Consider the following 25812-nt stretch of genomic DNA (forward strand, 5'->3'; position numbering starts at 1 on the left):
GAGATGAAAGGGGAAAAGTTGGGAAACACATAGGTCTTCGTGTCTTCTCTGAGCCTCAGTTTCATTTATTGCTGTTGTGTTGTTCAGTCACTAAGTCATGTCCAACTCTTTGTGACCCCATGGACTGCAGCATGCCAGGCTTCCCTGTCCATCACCAACTCCCAGAGCTTGCTCAAACTCATGTCCATTGAATCTGGTGATGCCATGCAACCATCTCATCCTCTGTCACTCACTTCTCCTCCTGCTCTCAATCTTTCCCAGCATCAAGGTCTTTTCCAATGAGTCTCCTCTTGGCATTAGGTGGCCAAAGTATTGGAGTTTCAGCTTCAGCATCAGTCCTTCAGCTTCCCTTATAAAGGAAGGCAATTATAAGACACAGAGGAGGTATACTGAAGTATATTGGACTCAAAAGTAAGGCCCCTTAAAAGTCCAGATGCAGTGTGGAGTGTGTGAGGCCAAGGGGAACACCAGAACAGGGGTGATGTGGCCAGAGGCCCCCACATTCCCCACAACACTGACACAGTATTGAGACTTGTTCTGCCAGATGAGTTCAAGATAATCAGACAGAAAAGACCCTTAACAGAAACAGATGTGCAAATGAGTCACAGGGTATTCAGCTTCATGCCTTAGGGAGATAGATACCCTAGGCTCTCCTATGTCTGTCTATAGAATTATCCAGAAAGTTTCCAAGGACCATGCACTGACTCCTTAGCAATTTCTGCCACATTCTGCCAGCTTAAGGGCAGCTGGACCAAAAAGAGGTCTCAGTTCCTGGACCCTGCCTTACACTTGAGATGCTCAGACTTTGCAGTGACAGACATCCTGCCTGGACCTCTGAAAAGGCTTTGGCCATGCCTCTCCTCTGACTCTTTAGCACCTTCCTACTGACAGGAACAGCTGGTGCAGATAAGGCAGGCATGGTACGATCGGCCATGAAAGCCTTGCTGGCATTGGTGCACTTTCAGGGGGAACAGAGAAGAAAGGAGCATGTGCTCCTATGGTATCCACACAGGAGAGGGGGGAAGGTGTGCTGACCTAGGATGCTGGGCATCCATTCACCTTTGGCATCTCGGTCTGACCCCAGGGCTCTCTTAAGAGCACACTCTCCAAATTCCTTCTACTTCTCCAGGCATGATGACATGTTTTGGGGGTAAAAAGGATAAACAAAGAAGAGCTTCAGCCATGGGTCCATCTGAACTACAGTCAACCTCTGTGAGAAAAGTTTTAAGATGCCAGCGTAGCTAACCTGGTATGACTGTTTCTGATTTTATTTTACCCCCAAAGCATCACCCCCGCCCCTGCTGCCACTCTCCATGACCCTCCCCACATCCTCTTCCTCCTCCACACTTAGCAGCTTGAGCCAAGGACCCAGCAGCACCCACACCATGACAGGCAGGTCTCCTCCTCACCAGGAAGGCAAGTGAGAAAAAAAGATGCTCACACATTGCCAAGGCTTCTGTTGTATAATGTTGTGGCAGGCAAGGCTGGGGCTCCTTTATATACTTAATCATGTTCCATTTCCAGCTGACATAACTCAATGGTTTATGACACAGCACCACTTAATAAGACTCACTATCAACTTAGGAAGGGGGATGATGAAGCTGGGGGAGGAAGCGATGAGCAAAGAAGCCAAATGCTGCTACTGCTAAGTCGCTTCAGTCGTGTCTGACTCTGTGCGACCCCATAGACGGCAGCCCACCAGGCTCCACCATCCCTGGGATTCTCCAGGCAAGAATACTGAAGTGGGTTGCCATTTCCTTGTCCAGTGCATGAAAGGGAAAAGTGAAATTGAAGTCGCTCAGTCGTGTCTGACTCTTAGCGACCCCATGGACTGTAGCCTACCAGGCTCCTCCATCCATGGGATTTTCCAAGCAAGAGTACTGGAGTGGGGTGCCATTGCCTTCTCCGAAGAAGCCGAATAGAGAGGATGAAATAGAGAGGATGAAAATGATACAACTTAAAAAAAAAAAAACAAACAGAAAATCTGTTGTCAGTTTAGATTATTGTCTAAGCAACCAGGGCAGGTCCTTGGAGGTTGAAACATTTCCCAGACAGAGCAGAATCTTCTCTACAAAAGCATTGAGATGGAAGAAGCCAAATCCTTCTCTAAGAAAATGGGATAACTCTGGGTACAGGGTCAGGATGGCATTTATCTTGGCTTCTGAGAGCAAAACAGACCAGGGTCAGCAGTGGTTCCTTTTCATCATTCCTGACCTGGACAGTTGCCCACACTTATCTCTCCAACTAAAGAGTAATTTCACCAAAGGCAAGAAGGACATCTTTTTCTTATCTTTATAAATCTGCTTACCACCAAACAGTTGCTGGCTTCACACTGGGCCTTGTTGATCTGACAGAAAACACTGTTTCTACCCAGAAAGAAGAAAGTGAAGTCGCTCAGTTGTGTCCGACTCTTTGCAACTCCATGGACTGTAAGCTACCACACTCGTCCGTCCATGGGATTTTCCAGGCAAGAGTACTCAAGTGGGTTGCCATTTCCTTCTCCAGAGGATATTCCCAACCCAGGGATTGAACCCAGGTCTCCTGCATTGTAGGCAGATGCTTTACCATCTGAGCCACCAGGGAAGTTCACCCAAGGGATGGTCTTATCTCCCTTGATGAGAGAGAGAACAAGTAGAAATTTAGAATGCAAAGGACCTTTCAAAATCAAATCATTGGATTTTCTCATTTCACTCATTGGAAAAGTGAGCACAAAGAAAATTGCAAACCATGACACAACTCTTAGTGACTCAGCCAGGCCCCAAACTCACGTCTTCTGAGTCCTTATCCCACTATTCCTTCCATGACACCTGGTTGCCTCTTCATGCATCTGTCCAGGACTTCAGAGGCATTCCTTCATCCATCCATCCATCCATCCATCCATCCATCCATCCATCCATTCTTCCACTTACCCATGCCACCCTCTCAACTACAAGTCACAGCTGGGTTATTCCTGGGGTAGTGCAAGAGCATAAGAAGATGACTCAAACCACATCCCACTCAATTCCCTGCACCCCTCATTCCTGAGAGGAGAAGGCATATAGACATGAAAAATACACCCCAGCCTGATATGATGAGAGTTACCTTAGGTACAAGCGCTATTTAGCACAGAGTGTAGAGTAGGTCAGGTAGAATGAGGGTGGAAGGATTGGGAAAGGTTTCACCAAAAAAAGGTCTAATTTTATTTTCTCAAATAAAGAATAGATGGTGATCATACAGAGCAAAGTATGTCAGAAAGAGAAAAATAAATATTGTATATGAACGCATATATGTGGGATCTAGAAAAACGGTACAGATGAACCGATTTGCAGGGCAGGAATAGAGACGCAGGGGGTAGGAGAAGAGGTGGGATGAATTGGGAGATTAAGAGTGACATGTGTGTAAAAGAGACAGCTAGCGGGAAGCTGCTGTAGAGCGCAGAGAGCTCAGCTCGGTGCTCTGTGATGACCTAAAGAGTGGGATGGGGGTGGCACGGGAGGGAGGACCAAGATGGAGAGGATGTATGTAAACATAGAGCTGATTCACTTCATTGTACAGTAGAAACGAATACAACATGGTAAAGCAACTCTACTTCCCCCACCAAGAAAAAAAATAAAGAATAGATGGTGGTGGTCAATCACGGGAGGGAAGGGAGGTGATCTGGGCAGAAAGAACCCGAGAATGCGGCTCCTAAAATTCCCCCGCCTCAGCTTCAGGTGCCCCATTCCGTCAGGGCTCTTCCCCCGCCCTCTGAGCACGCCTCGACAGCTCTCTCAAGGGCAAGCTCACGGTCATCTCACACCTGTAACGTGTCTGTTGGATTTGGTAATCAGCTGGCCACTGGACATTGTCCCTGGCCCTCTAGTAGGTTGTGTTATTGTTGTTGTTGTTGTTGTTTAGTCGCTAAACAACAAGTCATGTCTGACTCATTTGCAACCCCATGGACTGTAGCCTGCCAGGCTCCTCTGTCCATGGGATTTCCCACAGGCAAGAATACTGGAGTGGGTTGCCATTTCCTACTCCAGGGGATCTTCCCGACCGAGGGATTGAACCCACGTCGCCAGTGTTGGCAAGTGGATTCTTTACCACTGAGCCACCTGGGAAGCCTCTATAGGTCACATTTCCCTGTTATTTGCTCTTGCAACCCCACATCCCATACCTTCTTAGCACTTCTCACCATTGTCATCTGCCATTTGTTTGTGTCATCTGTCTTGACATCTGTCTGCCCTACTAAGTAGGAGGAAGGTCCTATAGGCAGGGACTGCTTGGCTGTATCCCCAATACCTGGATGTGGAGGTTGGGGAGCACATGGTAAGCAGGGACTGCTTGGCTGTATCCCCAATACCTGGATGTGGAGGTTGGGGAGCACACGGTAAATGCTCAGTCAATGTCGGCCCACTGAAGCAGGCATAAACAGTGGGAGCAGAAATTCATTTTCATGGACCAGAGAACAAACGGAATAAAAATGGGGGTAACAAATGTTGATCACTCTTTCAAGAAAAGGTATGGTGAAAGACAAGAGATAGTACCAAAAGAAAAGGGAATGCAGGATTTAAGGAGAGTCTTAGAAGGAAAAGACTTTCTAAAGATTGAGAAGCAGCAGCAGTGGCAGGTAGAAGCAGAATTTACAGGGTGGTGGTACAAGGTGAGGTGATAACCCTGGGCCTGGTTTCCTGAGGAAAGAGATCATAAACACAGATGAAAGAGGAGGCTGAGGTCAGCAGATGCAAGTTTTTACACATGGAATGGATAAAAACAAGGTCCTACTGTATAGCACAGAGAACTATATTCAGTATCTTATGATAAACCATAATGGAAAAGAATATTAAAAGAATGTTTGCAATATATACATATATATGTATGTATAACTAAATCACTTTGCTGTACAGCAGAGGTTAACATAATATTGTAAGTGAACTATACTTCAATAAAAAATAAGAAAATAAAAACAAAGTCACCAGGTTAAAGACTGAGAGGGGATTAGAACTGAAGTGTTCGGGCTGGTAGTTTATGTGGCCCTAAACCACCAGGATGGAAAGTCAACCATTCATTAAATAATCAGTAAAAGTTACTGGACTTCCCAGGTGGCTCAGTCGTAGAGAATCCGCCTGCCAATGTAGGAGATGCAGGTTCAACCCCTGGGTCAGGAAGGTTCCCCTGGAGAAGGGTGCGGCAACCCACTCCAGTATTCTTGCCTGAGAAATCCCATGGACAGAGGAGCCTGGCGGGCTACAGTCTATGGAGTTGCAAAAGAGTCAGACACAGTTTAGCTACTCAACAACAACAGGTTATTAACATGTCATTTCTATAGATTCTTATGTTAGAAGATATTAACCATGTTTGCTGTCTTCTCAGTTCTTAGGATTGAAAGTTATCAAAGATTCTACTGCTATGTCAACAAGAACCAAAAATCTTCATTTCTGGATTTGTTATTAATCCTAAGCTATTGCATGGCTTTCGTTTTTTAAGGTACATGATATTTGAGAGAATAGAATTTAATTCATGGTTCCCATTTTTCTCTTCCCACTCAGTTCCTTAAAATTATTCATTTTATTGTTTAACTTTTGTATCTTTAGAGAATTTCTCTATTTTTTCACTAATAATAGTTACTAATACAGTTTAAAAACACACACACAAATGAGGGCTTTGCTTATAACAGGAATGTCTCTTCCAGAACAGAAAGAAGCAGATACTGTACTCCACACAACAGCTAGGTATCCATAACACCTGTGCTGGCATCTTCTCTGTCCTGTCTTGAAGAACTGTTATCTACTTGAATTTACAAAAAAATCGAAGAAGTTATTTGTGGACTTTTTCAACGTTGCTCCCAGAGGAGAAGAGTAAAAAGTGTTCCTCCTCTAGAAAGCCCTGGTCCTCCATCCAATGTCTCGTGGAAGCCAGGGCGCATCCTCCCCAGCCAATCAGAAAGCCCTGTCTGAAGGTCTCTGTCCCTCCCTCTCTGTTCCCGGGATATCCTCCCCACTACCTGCCCCACCCCACTCTGCCTGGAACCAACACCCTTGGGTGTGAGTCTCTGATCTCAGTCACTTGAAAGCAAGGCTCCAAGCTCTCAGAGGCCAGAAGCTTTGGGGTGCTGAAAATACCCATCGTGCCGTCTCAGAAATGGGCGCTGTCCTCCCAGGATGGTTTCTGCATCCTCCGCCTTCAGTCTCACAGACAGCTCTCTGATCGGGGAGCTGGACCACAGCTGGACACCACCGCTCCTCTCAGGCTCTGCGGTGCAGGCTGCACTGTCGGCCCCTCTGCCCTGTACCCACACCCCCATGTGACCCAGGCTGCTCTTCAAGAGCTTCTTTATCCAGAGCTGTCTCCTTGCTCTTGACTAGAAGAGAAAATGGATTCTCTGCTCAAGAGTCTGGGAACCATGGTGATGGCATCGCTAAGGCGCAGGAAAAGAGGGAAGCTGGTGAGGCCTCCTGGAGACAGAACCCTACAGGATGGGCCATTGGTGCCTGCATCTGGGTCCACAGAAAAGCCACACAAGGCAGAAAGCGAAAGGATCCCATCTCCATCCTGCTCTGAAGGCAGAATCGTGTGTGCTAAGTCTCTTCACTCATGTCCGACTCTTTGTGACTCCAGGGACGGTAGCCCACCAGGCTCCTCTGTCATGGGATTCTCCAGGCAAGAATACCAGAGTGGGTTGCCATGCCCTCCTCCAGGGGATCTTCCCGACCCAGGGATAGAACCTCTGTCTCTCACGTCTCCTGCACTGGCAGGTGGGTTCTTTACCTCTAGTGCCACCTGGGAAGCCATGGGATGAGGGTAAGGATGCCAATTTGCAGGGTTGCTGGGAGGGTTGGAGATAATGTAGGGGAAGCATCCCTCATTGTGTGTGGCACCTGGTGGGGATTCAGTGCCTGGGAACTGGTTGTTCCAAAGGGGCTGGGGGGTCTGCGTGAGAGTCAGGGGAGCAGGCTCACAGATCAACACAGTCCATCCTTGGCCCTCTTTTCCCTGATGTGGCTGTGTGCTTGGGAGGGAGGCTCCTTACCAAGGGCCCCGGGGGCAGGTGGGCGGTGGGTGGTGGGTCAGGACCGGGAGTCACAGCCGAGGATGTGGAGGAGGGAGGGCAGCTCCCTCCAGCTCATCCTTCCCTCACAAACACAACAACAGCAATCAGCTTCTTCTCTTCCCTAACCTGTTTCCATGGTTCCCGCCCAGACTGCCTCTGAAATCTGACACACTTTTAGCATAATGTGCAGCGAGCACCACGGCAAATATCTCTGTGTCGCCCATGGGGTCTAGGCCGAGCCCCTTCCTCCTGTGTCCTGGGGATGCTTCCGGCCCCGGGTGGGAGCGGAGGGGTCAGGCAGGGCACCTGAAGCCTGGGTCTCCTTTGAGTGCACCACTCGGCCCAAATTACCCGTGCTCGCCAGGTCCCTCTCACAGGAGGACCCATTAGCAGCATTGCGTGTACAGCCTGTCAGCTCCCTAATTACACCTTTCGATGGAAGGCTGGCTGGGAGAGTTCCATGCTTTCTGTCGGATACCTTGATCCATGCTGTCGTCGGAAATCCCTGGGTGGCCCGTCTGTGTTTGGGGAGTGGCTGCCTCTCTTCAGCTGGTGTCTTGTTTGGGTGTTTGGGGGGTTTGTTTTTGTTTTTTGCCCTTTTCTGCCTTTAGCTAAGCTGGATTTTGAACTGAAAATGGCAAGTAGAAAGAACACACAAAAGAAACCAGAAACCATGAATTTGAACCTCACATTCATCGTTTGTTTGCTGGGTGATGGTGAGCAGACCTTTCTGGGTCTGTGCATCAGGTATATTAAGAAGACCTACCCCGACAGCATCACTGTCACAATCAGATGTGACAGCGCATGAGAAAGTCTATCTTAACTGTAAAACAATCCAGAAGTGCTTATTATTCTTACAGAACCATGAATTTTGGACCAGAGCATGAGTTAACTTGTTGAATGCTTCAGATAAATCACTTAGCCTCTCCGAGCCTCTGTTTCCTCATCTATGTTGTTGTTGTCTAGTTCCTAAGTCGTGTCCAACTCTTTGCTACTCCATCGACTATAGCCCGCCAGGCTCCTCTGTCCGTGGGATTGCCCAGGCAAGAATACTGGAATGGGTTGCCATTTCCTTCTCCAGGGATCCTTATCAATTAAAAAAAAAAAAAAAAAAGATTAATAATATACACCATATTTTCTAGAATTTTTGTGAGGACCAACAAAGGTTCAAGATAGGGAATTATTTGAATGTGATTCATTTCTCTATTTGAAAGATATGTTTGAAACAATGGAAAGTGCTCCATACCTGTAAGGTGGTTGTGTTACTTAAAGCAGGCTGGCAAATCAGAATAGGAGGTCTGGGGAGGTGGGGGAAAGATGGGCTGGGAGTTTGGGGTTAGCAAATGCAAACTATTACATATAGAAAGGATAGACAAGGTCCTACTGGATAGTACAGAGAGCTATATTCACTATCCTGTGATAAGCCACAGTGTGGAAGAATACAAAAAAAATTATATATATATGTATATACATGTATAACCGAATCACTTTGATGCACAGAAGAAATTATTAACCAAGTATACTTCAATAAGATAAATTTTTAAACAAGAATGGGAAACCTCCAGGTTTTGAAGACTTCACTGATCCCACTCTCCCAGGCATGCACCAGTGTGTCTGGAAGTGAATACCAGGAGGCCGTGGGCCATGGAGAGGATCCCAGCGGGCAGTGCAGGGATCCCTGCATGATATTACACAAAATAGAAACTTTGAGGAGTGTTTGCCGTGTTCCAGACACTGTTCCACATACTTCGGGTCCATGAGATCTCATCTAATCCTCCTACCAGCCCATAAGACAGTCCCATGAGTATGACCGTTCAGCGGATGAGAAACTGAGGCTTAGGGAGACAGAACAACAACTCAATTTACCACATCTAATTAGTGGCGGGGCTGGGACTTGACACTCTGATACCAAAGCCAAGTAACAATAACAGCTGCTAACATTTTGTGAGCACCCACTGAGTTCCAGTGGCTCCCGTGTACTAACCCAGTTAGCTCTGGTCCAGGTTATAGGGATTGTATTGTCCCTGTTTTACAGATGAGAGAACTTGAGGCACAGACAGTTCAGGTAACTCTCACAAGGTTTCACAGCTCGTGAAACCACTGCATCCTTTATGTCAAACTTGTGTTAAGGGCATCTCTAATGTCCCAAAAGGGGCTTCCCAGGTGGCTCAGCAATAAAGAATCTGCCTGCCAATGCAGGAGACTTGAATTTGATCCCTGGGTTGAGAAGGTCTCCTGGAGAAGGAAATGGCAACCCACTCCAGTATTCTTGCCTGGGAAATCCCATGGACAGAGGAGCCTGGAGGGCTATAGTCCACTGGGTCTCAAAGAGTCGGACATGACTGAAATGACTAAACAGCAACAACAAAAAGCCCTGTCTGGACGGGGCAGAAGTCAAGGATTCTGGCTGCTTCCATTCTTCATCCCAAAGTGAAAATAGCCACTTGCTCAGGATCTAACCTAAAAGCTGTGTTACACAGGTAAGAGTTTGCCCTTAGCAAAGATCCACTGCCTGTGGAAATCATCCTTTTTGTCACACTAGTAAATACTACAGACTTGTGAATGATGATTTAGAGTTAACACATATTTTTCAGCCTCTTGCCTTTTTTCTTTGCAAATGCTCATAAGGACCCTTTGTTGCGAGGGCTCCAGGCTAATCTGGAACTAGTTTAGGAATAGGGGGATCACCATTTACTTAATACCTTGTTATGTTCTGTGTCATGGGATCACTCACAACAGTCCCATTATACAGATGGGAAATCTGAGGCTCAGAGATGTTAAGGTCTTATGACTAGTAAAAGGCAAACCTAGGATTTTAATTCATTCATGAACTTTCCACTAAACTCCAAGATACACCACTGAAAGCACCTCTGAGGTCTGTTACTAAGCTAACCCCAGGAGATGGAGGGGGTTCAGCTTGGGCACAAAGCTCCTGGGACGGGAGCTGGTACCAAATGCCTGAGGAGGCTGGGAAATCCTTAGCAAAACATGTAGTATCACTCCTCACAGAGAAACAGCAGATCATGGCCACTGTCCCTAGGGCTGTGTCTCTTCCTCTAAAGCGTGTGCGCATGTGCGGGCCAGACAGAGCGCATCCACTCCACGTGACTTCAAGCCCCAGCCTCCATTAGCCGCCTCACCAGGATGTCACCTGCAGAAGCCATTGATCAGTGGCTCAGCCCTCATCCTCACTGACAGCAGGGCAACGCTCTCCACTCACCTCCGAGAGGCCTGTCTCTCTCAATGGACTCTGCCAGACAGATACAGAAAGTGAAGTCCACAGCAACCTTACCTCGCCCCGAGATTCCCACTTTCTAAAGAAAGCATTTCTTTTTGAAAAAATTTATTTTTAATTGCAGGATAATTGCTTTACAATGTTGTGTTGGTTTCTGCCATACAACACCATGAATCAGCTCTAAGTATACATACATCCCCTGCCTCTTGAACCTCCCTCCCAACTCCCCCTTCATCCCACCCTTCTAGGTCATCACAGAGCACTGGGTTGAACTCCTGGTGTTATACAGCAGCTTCCCATTAGCTATCTATTTTACATATGTAGATATTTTAATGCTACTCTCAATTGGTCCCACCCTCTCCCACTATAAAGAAAGCTGAGCGTCGAAGAATTGATGTTTTTGAATTGTGGTGTTGGAGAAGATGCTTGAGAGTCCCTTGGACTTCAAGGAGATCAAACCAGTCCAGCCTAAAGGAAATCAGTCCTGAATATTCATTGGAAGGATTGATGCTGAAGCTGAAACTCCAATACTTTGGCCACCTGATGCGAATAACTGACTTATTTGAAAAGACCCTGATGCTGGAAAAGATTGAGGGCAGGAGGAGAAGGGGACGACAGAGGATGAGATGGTTGGATGGCATCACTGACTCAATGGACATGAGTTTGAGTAAACTCCAGGAGTTGGTGATGGGAAGCTTGGCGTGCTGCAGTCCATAGGGTTGCAGAGTCAGACACAACTGAGCGACTGAACTGAACTGAACTCTCTTTCCGCTACTGTGCCCACAAATCTGTTTTCTATGTCTGCATCTCTATTCCTGCCCTGCAAATAGGTTCATCTGTACTATCTTTCTAGATTCCATATATATGCATTAAAATATGCAATAATTGTTTTTCTCTTTCTTAATGCAAAAAAGAGAGCTGGGGAGAGCACCGTCCAGAAAAAAATGCACCCCTTCCTAGGTCAGCTGCTGAACAGCCCTCTCCTGTCTGTCATCAAGGGTGCACTCAGCCCCCATAACTGGCAAAGCAGTATGAAAAAAACCATGCACTCAGGGTCTAGAGAGCTGAGTGCAGGTCCAGACTTTGCTGTGTGCCATCAAGTAGTTTAGTTGCCCTCTCTGGCCTTCTTTTCCCTTCTCTGCAAAATCAAGAGATGGGACTCTGAGCTGTAAGCATCAATACCCACGGTCTCCACCAGAGCAGTTCATTTCCAGTGCCCTTCATGGAGTGCCACAGAACATTCAGGGATGATGAGAAGTCCAGCTTCTTCTTAGAAGCTGGGTATTTGAGACCTTCGGATCCTACAGGTCCCATCTTGGGACATATCAAACTGATGCCATCCTGTAATGGTGGTGAATCTAGCTCCTGGCAAAATGACAGACTCAGAAAGGCTGGCTGGATGGAGGGATGAGGAATTGAACACACATCTTTGGCTTTTTGGCCCCCTCCCTCCATTATCTCCTGATCTACTCCAAGGTTACCGCCTTCCAGAGTCCACATCGAGACCCCACCTGGCCCTATGGCCTGCCCTCGAATGATGGCTTCCCCACAGAGTTGAGGCCCTGGCCTTGCCCATGTCCTGATGGATAGATGCCCTCTGCGCAATGAGTAACCCTTTACCTGACAAGTAATTAGCTGTGGAGAAAGCCAATTAAAAGAGACACCATATGAATAAGAGGGTGTGGGTGTGTACCTGACTACAGATGCACAATGAATTACTCTAATATGCCAAGAAAACTCTTCTGGTCTGTAGAGCTTGTTTTTGCTGCCAGAAAGATGGAAACCGCCAGAAGATGAGCTCCTACATTTACTTTGCTTCTTTAACCAGCGTTATTAGTCCAACACCAGTACAGCGGCCTGGGTGTCAGCATTCCCAAGTAGCCCGCAGCACCCAGAGGAGCCCCTGGCTACCCACCCCGCAGACCCCAGCTGCTGTCACTGCATGTTTATTTCTGCAGGCAGTGTGCTTAGGAGAGGAAGCAAGTCCTGGGACAGTCTCACCTGGACACTAGAGGATGCCTGAGATTCAAATTGTGTGCATTTCTCTGGGAGTGTGCTCCCCACTCCCCGCCCCCGCCCCCAACCACCTTGCTATTGAACTGAACAAATCCAGTGCTTCAGAGGACTCAGCTAGAATCTGAGGACACCAGAGGACTCACCCCCTCTGGAAGGCCTCCCCTGACTGAGTAAGATTTGTCAAGAGACCCAAAGCACGTTTGATATTGTTAGTTATGTAGAGGCAGCTGTGGTAAAGCGTGAGCCTTAAGTCTAGGTATCTGGGTTCAAATCCCTGCTCTGTATAACTTGGGCCAGTGACTTCTCGGTGCCTGAATGTTTACATCTGTTAAATGGGCCAACAGCATCTTCCTTACTGAAAGTCAAATGAAACAGCTCACTAAAGCATCTGGAACAGCATCTGTCATTTGCTAAGTGCCTACTATCAACCATCCTCATTTTCTGCTTTCTTATTAATACCCCTCTGGGAACTTGCCAGTTCTGAGAAGGCAGGGCACACACACACACACACACACACACACACACACACACACACGTCCTTCTCATAGTTCCATAAGCACTTGCTCAGCGACAAAAGGAAGGACTAGGCATCCTGGGCCACCATATCTGAGGCCACATAGGCTTCAGGAAGCTCACATCTTGCAGGAGAGTCTGACTTATCCCTCAGGGCGACTCTCCATCCCCACCTCCTTCCCTGGGAGAGCCGGTTCCTCCCTCCCTCCTGCACAGGTTTGTATTTAACACAATAAAGCAAAGTGAGAAGGAGAACAAGAGAAACAGCTGAGGTAAACCGCTCTGAGATTCCCAGCCTCCCCGGGTGGGCCGGGGGTCTCTGGGGAGGGAAGCCAAGGCAACAGCCCCTGGGTGTGGAACCCAGGAGCTTCTGGAGACATTAAATGCCGATTACCCCCAGGGCTTGTGGTTACAGCGCTGTGGGAACCCACCCCCTGAGGCGCCTGATTGCTTAAGCATCTCTTTGCAGAATGTTTATTTTATTTATTTTTTCCCCATGAATGTTTAATCAGGTACCTTGACAAGGAGCAGAGCAGCCCTCTCCAGAGCAGCTGGAGGTGGCGTGATCAACCCTGGTTTGTACAGAAGGTGGCAGAATGTGGCCACCGCCTGGCACTTGCCTCCTGATTGTCCCCAACCCATGTCTCCCGGTCCCCCATCCCACTGTGCCCAGCTCAGGGCGTCCAGCCCCCTTGGCCAGCAGGAGGACTTGAGGTGCAGCTACTTGGACCCCTGCATCCCAGTCTGGTGGTGATGGGGGTCTTTGCTCTCCCCCAGTCTGCTGCCTGCAGAGCCTGGCCTCCTGCAAGGAGGAGGCGAGGGTCCCTCAGGCAACCCCTCTGCTTGGACAACTCTCCCCAGACCAGGCAGGGGAAACCCCGGGCCTGCCCACTTGAGGATCTTGAAGTGGTTAATCCCTTTTATTTCCTGGTCTCCCTTCAGTCTTCATCTTTGTCCAAAACCCTCTGCAGAAACAGGGGCCTCTCTCTGCCTCACCCCCATTCTGGCGGGAGGGGTCCCCTAGGTGACTGTCTGGACATCCTCCAGCTCCAACGGATGGGACGCTGGGTTTGCTGGGGACTCCCAGCTGCAGGGGCGGCCGACCTCTCCTCCCTCCTTCTTCCGTCCGCGTTCACTCCGCGCTCAGCTCCAGGCGGCCTCCTGGATTCTGCCTCCCCCTCACTTATCCCCAGCCTCCTGGGATTACGGGCAAAGCCATTACCTCAGGATTAAGCTGCAGTTTGATTCTCATCAAAGACTCTGGTCACCGAGTATTTGCTTAACACCAGACCTTTCAGGCCCCATCAAATTTAACAAGGCCTGACAGATTTGGGATTAAATAGAGAAACCCAGACAAATCCATACTTTCATAGGAGCCCCCAGTGACTGCAGCAGGACAAGCAGGATTCTCGAAAGCCAGAGACCCTAAAGTTAGCACGTTCCTCCGGTGACCACAGCAGGGACTGTCCTCCCCAGGCTGGCAGCCCTCACCTCTGCCCACCTGCCCTGAGACTGGATTTCATGCTTTCACTCTCTCCAGTGAGGAGGTTCAGCATTGATTCAGGAACCAGAGGCTGCAGGGGGAGTTGGAGGGGTGGGGTGGGCAGGGGATAGCATGGGAGAATCGCCCCTCTGGGGTCCTCTCGGTCTGTCCCTACCTCGACCCTGCACTCTGCCATGGTCCTCTGATCTCTGAGGCTCCTCTGGGGTGGGTGTTCCCACCCCCAGATCTGCTCTACCAGCCACAGACCCCCACCATCATCACCCCAATTCCCAGCTCTCCATCGAGCCAGACATAGAATGGCAGCAACATCAAGCTCTGGGCAGCAGACCCAGCGCAGCCTTGCAAATTGATTTCAAAAATCACTTTGTGACACATGTAATCAAAGAGACAGCAGGATGATGTGGAAAGCTTGGAGGCCGCAAAGCAGGTTTTAAATCTGACCCACTGGTCATGTGGCCTTAACGCCTTCAGTTTCCCTGCCTGTAATATGGAAGCTGATAGGAAACACCCTCCTCTGAGAACTGTTAGACAGGCAAGCTGAAAGAAGCTCTGTAAAGTTTCCCAGGGCGATGCCTGGACAAGTCTGCAAGTCGATTCTTTCTGACTTCCTCTCTCCTTTTCTTATTTGATTATATGTGCGTGCTTGCTAAGTCGCTTCAGTTATGTCTGACTCTGTGCGACGCTATAGACTGTAGCCTGCCAGGGCCTTCTGTCCATGGGATTCTCCAGGCAAGAATATTGGAGTGAGTTGCCATACCCTCCTACAGGGGATCTTCCCAACCCAGGGATCTAATGGATTCTTTTACCTCTCCTGCATTGGCAGGAGAGTTCTTTACCACTAGCACCACCTGGGAAGCCCTTATTTGGTTATGCAATTTGATGAATTAAAAAAAATAATAAAATGCCTTCACCTCTTGCTTCCTCATTTAGTGTTTCTACAAGAAGCACATACAATAAGCTTCTCCTGTCTCAGCTCCTAAAAGGTGCAGTGTAAGATGAAAATTCTACACCATCAACACTAGAGAATTAACACCAGTGCACTTCTCCGAGGCCTGTTATCCGTCTCTCCCAGGCTCTCTGCCCAGTTCCTTTGGCCCTGCCTAACTGCTAATTTGCCCTCCTCCCAGCCCCTGGCTTAAGTTCAAACTTCATCCTTAAAAGCCAGAGAAGTGGGGTGGGGGGGCGGGGGCGGCTATGGAGGTTTCATTTTAATTTTCATCATTGATACAAAGGAAAACAATGGCTCGTGTTTACTTGAAAATTAATTTTTTTTGGAAATTGCTTTGTCATTTGTTTTACTCTTCTTAATTAAAATTTACTTGGTGAAGAGAACACCCCATAAATTAACTCAAATGCAACAGCAAATTAATTAGCATTTAGTGACTAGACATTACTCACAGGCCGGACAAATTGTTTTTAAGCTGTTGTGCAGGGGCGGGGCTGGAAGGGTGCCATGGGTTACTTTGGCTGGTTCTCCAGACAGTACCCCTTTGTCACCTCGCCCTTCCAGGGGCTTAGGTCACTGTCAGAGCAAGGGCCCTCTGAGTGCATGTTCAGGCCAGACCTCTGTATCTTCACATCGGGGATACTCAGTCCCCACTGGAAAAATCAGGACATCATCGAACAGAAAGGCTGAGTTGGAGCAGCCCTGCCTCGGGCCGGAAGACAGCACAGTGACCTCAGGGAGCTCCTTCTAGTCACAGGAACCTGAGGATCTCTACAACTCGGGCTTAGAGGAGCCAGGGCCAACCACCATCTAGTCTTAGATCACGTGTGGGATTCCTGGACCTAAGGAAGAGCTTCCCAAAGGAAAGAACTGGAAGAACGGCAGGGAGTTAATACAAGAAACAAGCTGGACTGAACCGTTTCTGATGATGAACTGCCCTTATTTCTTGCAAAAGAGAATTGGAAGCTTAGTGTCAGCCAGTGAAGGACCTAGGCAGACTGCCTGGATTGGAATCCCAGCTCATCTTGCTACTTTGTGACCTTGGGTAAGTTACCTAACCCCTCACCTTTGGTTTCCTTGAACAGGAATAGTTTCTATCTGAGCTGCTGGGCAGAATCAACCAGGAGCATGTAAGGCCCTGAGGAGGGGTCTGGCATGCAGCAAGGGCTTGGGAAGCATTGGCAATGAGTTTGGAACCCAACCTGGCCACTTACCAGTATCTCAACTCTATGCCTCAGTTTCCTCATCTGCATAGTGGACACAAAAGGAAGTTCTTGCTTTGAGGAATAAGTAATTTAATACATGCAAAGTGCTTAAAATAGTAGAATAGTGTCTGGTGCATAATAAAAGTTCAATAAGTGATTATTATTATGATTTCATAGATACACATTTTGTGACCAAGACAGGGACATGGAACCAGAAGTTCACAATAGGCCAGTTCTCCTCCATTATTTTCCAGTGTTCAGGAAGCTCCTTCTGAGAGGGAGTTGCCTCCAGGAAGCACCCAGTCCTGCCAATGAATGGACAAGTCAACCCGGCCTGGCCTGGCTGGTGACAGCAGCAATGCCACCACTAATGCAGCCTGACTCCTTCCTAGCTCTGCAGAGTGGAGGCCCCATAAATAGTTCCCCTTCCTGACAAATGGGAGGAATGGCCTTGCTGAGGTGCTTGCTCACTGATAAACAGTGATGTATGGCGGGCTTCTCCAGCAAAATAATGCTCCCAGGGGAGGGAGGTGGACATGGGAGTGACCTGACTCTGTGATCAGAAGAAGGATTGTCACAGGGGGCTCCCGACCCCCACCCAGGAATTTTCCTCCCCCATCATGGCCTCCTCCATCCATTAAGTGAGCTATGGGGTCTATCAGAAGCAGTTTGAAGGAGTAGCTTTGCAGTGTACTGTGTTAAGAGCAGGTACCCTGAGCCCCCCTGAGCTGGTTCACCACCTATGAACCGCCTACATAATCAGAGCAAGGCTTCTGTGTCTCAGTTGTTCCAGCTGTAAAGTGGGAATTATTATAGTACCTAACTCACAATTACAGGAACGAATACATATAAAGTGCTTCCTTATCCCAACATCTGGAATAGAAGCAGCACTAGGGAAGCATCTGCGATCATTATTAAATAATAATGTCTTCCATAAAATAAGCGCAATCCACTCACACTTTTGTGGAGCATGCAGGATATAGAAGATGTTGTATCCCATGCAGGGAGCATGAGAGCGAGTGAGAACACAGCCTCGACACTCAGCAAGCAGTGCCTGTTACATAGTGAGCATGTCCACCTAAGTGGTGGTGTCCCATCATCTCTCGCTTTTCCTGCTATTTCATTCAACAAATATTTTAGCTGCATCTATGATGTCCCAGGTACTGTAAGACAGGGGTCCCCTACCCCCAGGCCACAGAACAGTATCAGTCCACAGGAACAGGGCTGCAGAGCAGGAGGTGAGTGGCTGGCAAGTGAGCAAACCTTCATCTGTATTTACAGTTGCTCCTCATTGCTTGCATTATCACCTGAGCTCTACCTCCTGTCAGATCGGCGGCAGCATTAGGTTCTCATCATCAATCATAGCGAACCCTACTGTGAACTGCACATGTGAGGGATCGAGGCTGCATGCTCCTTATGAGAATCATCCCCAAACCGTCCCCCACCCCCGTCCATGGAAAAATTGTCTTCCTCGAAACTAGTCCCTCGTACCAGAAAGGTTGGGGACCACTGGTATAAGAGGCACTGGGGCTATATAAGGCCACACAGAAACAGTCACTACCTTCAGAGCATACAGTCTGATGACAATAATGATAATTATTGGTACTAGATGCTATGGCATCTACTCAGCATTCATCACCCCAGTTTTCTTCGTGCTAGAGATCTCACGTGGTCCCATACCATCCAGCCTGCAAACCCATGAGCCTGACTGGCCCAAGGGTCCCCTGCCTTTGATTGTTGTAGGAGTGGATCTATGAGCCAATTTCTATAGAAATATGAGAGGAAAGTGCTGGAGGGCTTGGGATAAGCTTCTCTCTCAAGAGAGAGTCACAGGGAGAGAGAGTCTCTCTCCTTTCTCAAAATAGCATTGTCTCTGCAGGTGATGCCTGTATCTGCTAAGCCATTTTAGACCAGGCTACAGATCAAGCTGACATCCAGGATGGCAGAAGAGAGAAACAAAAAGAACCCAGGTTCTGAAGACCCTGCTGAGACCTTGAGCCCACCCATCCTGAAGCCTGATCTATCTTTGAATCTCCTGTAATAGGAGATAATAAATTTCCCTGTTGTTAGGCCAGTCTTGGTCCTTTTTTTTCTGTTCTTTGTTGCTGGAGCATCCTGTGGAATCATAGGCTAATAATAATACATTTTACTATTAATAACTAACATTAAAAAGCACCTGACATTTCACGATACGCTTTCACATTTATTATTTTATTTGATCTTCAAACCAACACCGTCAGAAAGGTCTTCCTTTCATCCTCATTTTGCAGATGAAGCAGCGAAAGCTCGGGAGGTTTGATGACTTGCCAGGTTGTGCAGTTGGCAAGTGAGGAGCTGGTTCTGCCTGCCCGAGCTTAGGTATGCTGATTTCATTTTCTGTTCCTTGCTCTTGTCTTTGCTGGGCTACCATTGCTCCAGCATCTTTGGGGAACATCTCTCCTGGAATGAACTGTCATCAATCTAATAAATAACAAACAGCTCCTACAGGGGCTTTCTGCTGTTTCTAAAGGAATCCAGGCATGCTGGTTTGAACCACTAGGGTCTTTCCTTCCCTAAGGCTTCAATAGATCTCATCAGAAATATGAAACTTTGGAGCCATCCAGGAGGCAGACAAAAGACTGAACCTTAATGTCTTGGGCAGTGACCTCCATTGACTTCTCCCAGTGGACAGATGGAGTTCAGTCCACGGACACTGCTAGATCATTGAAGAAGAGGGATAATTCATTGTTGCCCTTAGCAATGACACTTGTGTTATTTCTCAGCATGGTTCCAGAGGGACTTGGTGTCAAGTTCAGGAAAGGGGGGCATATAATATGAAAGCAGGAGCCACATGACAGACTATAAACAAGCACTGGCTCAGAAAGAATCAGGGGACACAGTGGAGCCAAGCTTGGGCATGGGGGGAGAGTCTTGGGAGAATAGTTGTCCAGATCAGGATTGGATAAAAGGTGGAGCAGGCCAGAGGCCAGCATATGTTTGTGAACAGAGGGAGGCAAGTCAGCATAGCAGAGACCAAGGCTGAGCTCAAGGAAAAGACCAGAATCTAATAGTGGGTCTGATGTCAGGAGCTTCTCAGAAAGTGAGAGACAGGCCCCACAGGGAGAGTGGAGCTGAGGTCAGTTGCAGGGGAATGAGATGGTCCAGACGATGGCCCTTTTAAAAGTAAAGAGCCCAGGCTGCCTACTCTCTAGCCTCTCAGCATATGCAGTTGTCACAACTGTGACTTTTGACCAGGCAGCCCTACTTCATCTTATTTTGGGGTCTGGTACCTCTCTCCAAGAGAAGGTCATTTCTGTTTTCTCTTTTGGTCCCTAAACAGTCCTCACCTCCAAAAGGAGAGTATCACCCCTTCCTCAGCACCCACCCCATCCCCAGGACTAATGGTTCAATAGCAACTCTAATACTCCGTCTTCTAAAACTTTCAGAATCTGTGCATGGCTCCTTTAAGAACAAGAGGAAGGTAGAAAATTGGCAATGTGGTCAAAGGGCCATAGCAATGAGATAAATCAACATTGTCTTCACTTTTGGTCTTGGCTCACACTTTCTGTAGTCTGAATGGTACTGAAACTCTCCATGGTGTGGGTGGGCTCATAGCTTCCAGCTCACAGCAGAAATGGCAGCAACAGAGAACACTAACCAGGCACTTTCTCTATGGAAGCTACTAAACTATTATTTGCATCTAGTTTCATGTAACCTTCCCAGCAGGCCTATGAAGTAAGAATCCTAATTTCCATGTTCTAGAAGAGGAACCCAAGGCTCAAGAGGGAGATTAACTTATCCATGGTTACTTGGCTAGTTGTGGGAAAGGCCCGAGTTAATTCTAGCTCCCTCTTGTGCTAATGTTGATGCTGTTGTTCAGTCACTCAGTCGTGTCCAACTCTTTGAGACCCCATGGAGTGCAGCACACCAGGCTTCCCTGTCCTTCACCATCTCCTGGAGCTTACTCAAACTCATGTCCATTGAATCCAGTGATGCCATCCAACCATCTCATCCTCTGTCATCCCCTTCTCCTGACTTCAATCTTGCCCAGAATCAGGGTCTTTTCTAATGAGTCACCTCTTTGCATCAGTGGTCAAAGTATTGGAACTTCAGCTTCAGCATCAGGCCTTCTAATGAATATTTAGGATTGATTTCCTTTAGGAATGACTGGTTTTATCTCCTTGCAGTCCAAGAGACTCTCAAGAGTCCTCCAGCACCACAGTTCAAAAGCATCAGTCCTTCGGTGTTCAGACTTCTTTATGGTCCAACTCTCACATCCATACATGACTATTGGAAAAACCATAGCTTTGACTAGATGGACCTTTGTTGGCAAAGTAATGTCTCTGCTTTTCAATATGCTTTTTAGGTTTGTCATAGCTTTTCTTTCAAGGAGCAAGCTCTTTTAATTTCACAGCTTCAGTTACCATCTGCAGTGATTTTTTTCCCCATTTATTTGCAATGAAGTGATGGGACCAGATGCCATGATCTTAGTTTTTCGAATGTTAAGTTTTAAGCCAGTTTTTTCACTCTCCTCTTTCACTTTCATCAAGAGACTCTTTAGTTCTTCTTCACTTTCTGCCATAAGGGTGGTGTCATATGCATATCTGAGGTTATTGATATTTCCCCCGGCAATCTTGATTCCAGCTTGCGCTTCCTCCAGCCCAACGTTTCTCATGATGTAATCTGCATATAAGTTAAATAAGCAGGGTGACAATATACAGCCTTGACGTACTCCTTTTCCTATTTGGAACCAGTCTGTTTTTCCATGTCCAGTTCTAACTGTTGCTTCCTGACCTGCATAGAGGTTTCTCAAGAGACAGGTAAGGTGGTCTAGTATTCCCATCTCTTTAAGAATTTCCCACAGCTTGTTGTGATCCACACAGTCAAAGACTTTAGTGTAGTCAATGAAGCAGAAGCAGATGTTTCTCTGGAACTCTCTTGCTTTTTCTATGATCCAGTGGATGTTGGCTAATGTTGATACTCTTCTTCAATACCACACAGCATCCCAAGTTAACTTTTTATATCTCAACATGTATTGTTTCATCTGTCTTCTTAAAATAAAAGTCAGAAATAAATGCCAAGACTTTACTGTTTCTCTTCATCATTCCAACTGTATAGTAGATGTATAAAACTTCTCTCCAGTTCAGATTTCCTTTCAGGAAGAATCTGTCCCTTTATTTAACTTTAACTCTTCAGCCATCCTTTTTTCTGAATGTGCGAAATCTCTGACTTTTTCAATATTTCAACTGGGCCATGGGACAGCTGCTCTGTGTATCACTATGGACAGCTTGACTTTGAGCTCCAGAATGTGGGTGCCTTCCCAAAACTGATGCTGACATGACTCCATCTGTCTATGCTGCTTTCAACTTGCCAAGGGTCTTACCTGCAGATTTATCTGCCCTCATCCAAAAACGTAACTTCAAACTTTTGCTAAATCAACAGCCATGTACTTTCATGTCAACACAGGAAAAGATACACTTCTGGTCACCAAAGCTACTTCTTCAAAGACAGAGTGATCTACCATATTTCAGCAAGGGTCCTCATCTTCCACAAACCACTCAAAAATTTCATCTCAGTATTCTAGATTCATAGCGCCGAGTGATACCCAGGTCTCTTCACATAATAATGACTCTACTCTCTAATAAAATACAAGCTAAACATCACCCTTTGACTCAGTAATACCACTTCTAATAATCTACCCAAGGAAATAATTGAAATACAGACGAAGATTTATGTGATGTTCACTGCATGTTATATATAACAACCCAAAACTGGAAACCATCTCAATATTAACAATAAGAGAATAGTTAAATAAATTATAGTGCATAACTACAATGGAATAATAGGAAGCTCTAAGGATCATGTTTTCTAAGAATATTTAAAGACACAGGAAAATATACACAATATAGAAGCAGGGTTTTTTTCTTTTAAAGAAAGAAAACCACTTTCAGATATATAAGTGAAGAGGGACTTGTAGCTTATTCTGAGTGGTTCTTTGAGGAGAGATAGAAGTAGTACCAATATGAGAAAACTACCTAGAAACATATTTGGGGGCAATTATGAGTGTTTACAGTTGTTCAACATTGTAGAAGATTTCCTGGGAAAGTAATGATTTCCCTGATACAGGAGGAATTCAAACCAAGGCTGGGCAATCATTTGAAGGGGACATTGAAAAGCAGACTCGGGCACTGAGTGTGAAATTGACCCAGATAATTCTCAAGGGTCCATCTTCCCCCGATACTACAAGATTATGTTAGAGTTTTTGTATTCTAACTGTGTATCTGAGCATGATCAGTGTTGGAGAAGACTAAACAGAGAAGGCATAAATCAAGGCATGAGCAGGGCAAGTACGAAGTCTGACCAGACAGAAAGTTCCCCAAATGGCAGCAGGTGGGTCCAGCTTAGAGGCTGCCCTGGGCTGTATTTAATGAAAGCATGGCTGCCCTTCACTCAGCTCATGTGGGTCAGTCTTTGATCCTTTCAAAGAAAGAAATTCTTTTCTCTTCCTCAGTGACCTGTTTTGTATGGAACAACCCTCTCGCTCTTGTCCACTTGGAGTCTATATTCACCTTTTCAGCATGGAGAATTATGGTCTTCATTGAAGAGACTTGCAATACAGAGATGGAGGGGCACAGCAGTCTGTGATGACTACTGTTCTTTCTAAAAATAGCTCCAGTGTGATGTGGCCCTCTCCTTCATCAGCTGTACATCAGGCTCATTGTGTGTATGTTTAGTTATACCAGGGACTTGGGAAAATAGTGCATTGTGAGGCAACTTTAAGTTGATGACAAACCACTGTGATAGACTGGAGATGTTAAGTTGGAAATGCAAAAAAGAGAAGATTTGTGAAAGACAAAGAGGGGTCAGTCTGGGCTTTCAAAAGATCTAAGGAACACCCAGCACCCAGACTTTGATTTTTAATACCACTACCCAGTAAAAGGAATGAAAGTTCCTTGGAGAAATGGATGATTCTGAGGCTGGTGCTGGAAAGATGAGCCCAGAGCATCTTATATAGTATCAGAAAATAAGGAAAAGCACAAAAAAATAAAAGGATGAGCAGATCAGAGGGATACAGGAGCCAACCTGAATAAGCTCCCATTGACCAAAACTGAAAAAAAAATTTGAGCAACCCAATAAATAACATAACGTGCTATTATAAACCAAAATAAATATATAAAATAAATATCCATGAGTCCATACTGGTATAAAGAAATGATTGAATAAAAAAATAAATGGGGAAGGAGAGACAAATCTCCTGAGGGAAAGAATTCCAAATAATTTATGTAGATGCTTTCCCTCATGAGGGAAAGAGCAGACTCCTCACTCCTTAAGTGTGTATTGCAAACAGCGACTCCCTTCCAAAGAGTGTTGTGTGGGAAGAAAGAGGAACTTTACGGTGAAGAAATCTGACAAACACGACCTCAGCCAAGGGATCAAGGTCAGCCTCAATGGAGATAGCATATACCCTTGATATACTTGATAAGAAGGCTCCTTTACCTCTGTGGTCTTCCTCCCCATAATCCCAATCTAACCATGAGGAAAGCGAAAAGTGAAAGTGTCAGTCATTCAGTCGTATCCGACTCTTTGTGACCCCATGGACTATAGCCTGCCAGGCTCCCCTGTCCATGGGATTCTCCAGGCAAGAATACTGGAGTGGGTTGCCATGCTCTCCTCCAGGCGATCTTCCTAAACCAGGGATTGAAACTGAGTCTCCCATATTGGATGCGGATTATTTACTGTCTGAGCCACCAAAGCATAAGAGAAATCCTAACAGAGGCACATTCTACAAAAGAGCTGGCCAGTACTCTTCAAAACTATCAAGGTCATCAAAACTTAGGAGAGTCTGAGAAACTGTTACAGCTGAGAAGAGCCTACGGAGACAGACAACTAAAGGTCATGTGGTGCATTGAAAGGAATCCTGGAACAGAAAAAGGACATGGGTGAAAAAAATAACAAAAGCTGAATATAACACCAACTCTAGTTAATAATAAGGCATCCACTTGCTTGTTAGTTATGACAAATGTATCACCCTAAAGTAAGATATTATCAGTGGGGGAAACTGGGATGGAGCATGTGGGAACTCATTGAATTCTCTTCCATTTTTTCCCGTAGATCTAAAACTATTCGACAATAAAAACTATTTTTTTTTTTTTTAAAAAAAAGTGTAAAGAAGAAACAGGAGAGGGTTTGACCTTCATGAGCACTTTGTAGAAATTGACTGAGGCCAAATGCTCAGCGAAGGAAACAAATTGGATGGATTTCCAACACTGGCAAACCAAGAAGAACAAAGCAATAGGCAAGGAGAAGCAGGGTGCTTGGGGGAGAGCTAGTTTCATCCTGAACCTGCAGTTTTGCCCGGCTCCTGCCAGAAACGCTCCAGCTTACTCTGTCCTCTAGATCTGAAAGAGATTGTCTGCCTGCTTGTGAGGAAAGCTGGAGCGAAGATCAGAGGCTTTGTGTTAAGCAAGACAAAGCCATGCTATGAAACTCTGTCGTACACAAGCCATTTGAAAACCTGGGTTGTTCTATAGTCCAAACTCCAGGACTCACTCACCTGGAATGAAGTCACTCTTTCATTTTTAACAAATGGTGAGCAAGTCGATGGTTCAGGCATCTTCCGACAGAGAAGACTGGGGTATAGTCCAGAAGCCAGAGCAAGGTCCACAAAGCATCATTTGGAGTGGCACCAGGCACGTCTTCATTTCATAGTTGCCAATTAGTGTTTCCTGGAAGTGGAAAAGCCAGGAGCCAAAGAGGATGGATAAGAATCCCTGACTTCTGCCTTCTGGGAACTTGATGACACTGAAGCCAGAAGACATTCAAGGAATAGGGGACCCAGTGATGAATAAAACATTGGGAAGCCAAACACACTTCTTGTTTAGAAATCTTAAAGGAAGCTTTGTAAAAGTTTCCTATGATCTAAATGTCTGTGTACTTAGCCCTTGACTCTGGGCTTCCTCCTGCCCATGGGGTCAGCCCCACCTCCACATCTGTAATCTACCAGGCCTGGGGATTACCACTCCCACAGAACACCCTCCTCGCAGAGTCTGCTCCAGGGCTGGCTGGCTCTTTGGACCCAGACGGTGCCCTCTGGCAGCACCTCCTCATTTCCCCCACTTGCTTACATCCCAAGGAAAAGTAGTAAAGACAAAGTTTGGGGGGGTCTTATGATTAAAAAATTGGCTAGGCGATGTTTTATGCATGCATCTGTTATGCTAAAATAACCATCCTTTCTAACCAGGCCCACCTGCTGTCTTTTTCAATTTTAAGTATTTCTAAGTAGCAATCAAATCAGTATAATTTGTTCTTTATCTCGGCAAAACCATTGTGAAAGAAAAATGTGACCATTATGTTACATCAGGGAAAAAATACAAGCCCTTTATTTGCAGCCTTCTCTATATTCTA

General features: G+C 46.5%; 1 long non-coding RNA gene across 1 annotated transcript in view; it reads right to left on the minus strand.

The window, feature by feature from the left end:
• The window catches only part of LOC145526653 (uncharacterized), a 187212-nt gene extending 161863 nt beyond the window's left edge, over nucleotides 1-25349 (minus strand). Inside the window, exon 1 of the long non-coding RNA XR_014069051.1 lies at nucleotides 24962-25349. This is a non-coding gene — a long non-coding RNA (uncharacterized LOC145526653). The remainder of the gene's footprint in view (nucleotides 1-24961) is intronic.
• Between the last annotated feature and the right edge of the window lie 463 nt (nucleotides 25350-25812).

Source organism: Giraffa tippelskirchi, chromosome 11, assembly GCF_054371585.1.
Source record: "Giraffa tippelskirchi isolate mGirTip1 chromosome 11, T2T-mGirTip1v1.2.pri, whole genome shotgun sequence".
In the NCBI taxonomy this organism is placed as follows: domain Eukaryota; kingdom Metazoa; phylum Chordata; class Mammalia; order Artiodactyla; family Giraffidae; genus Giraffa; species Giraffa tippelskirchi.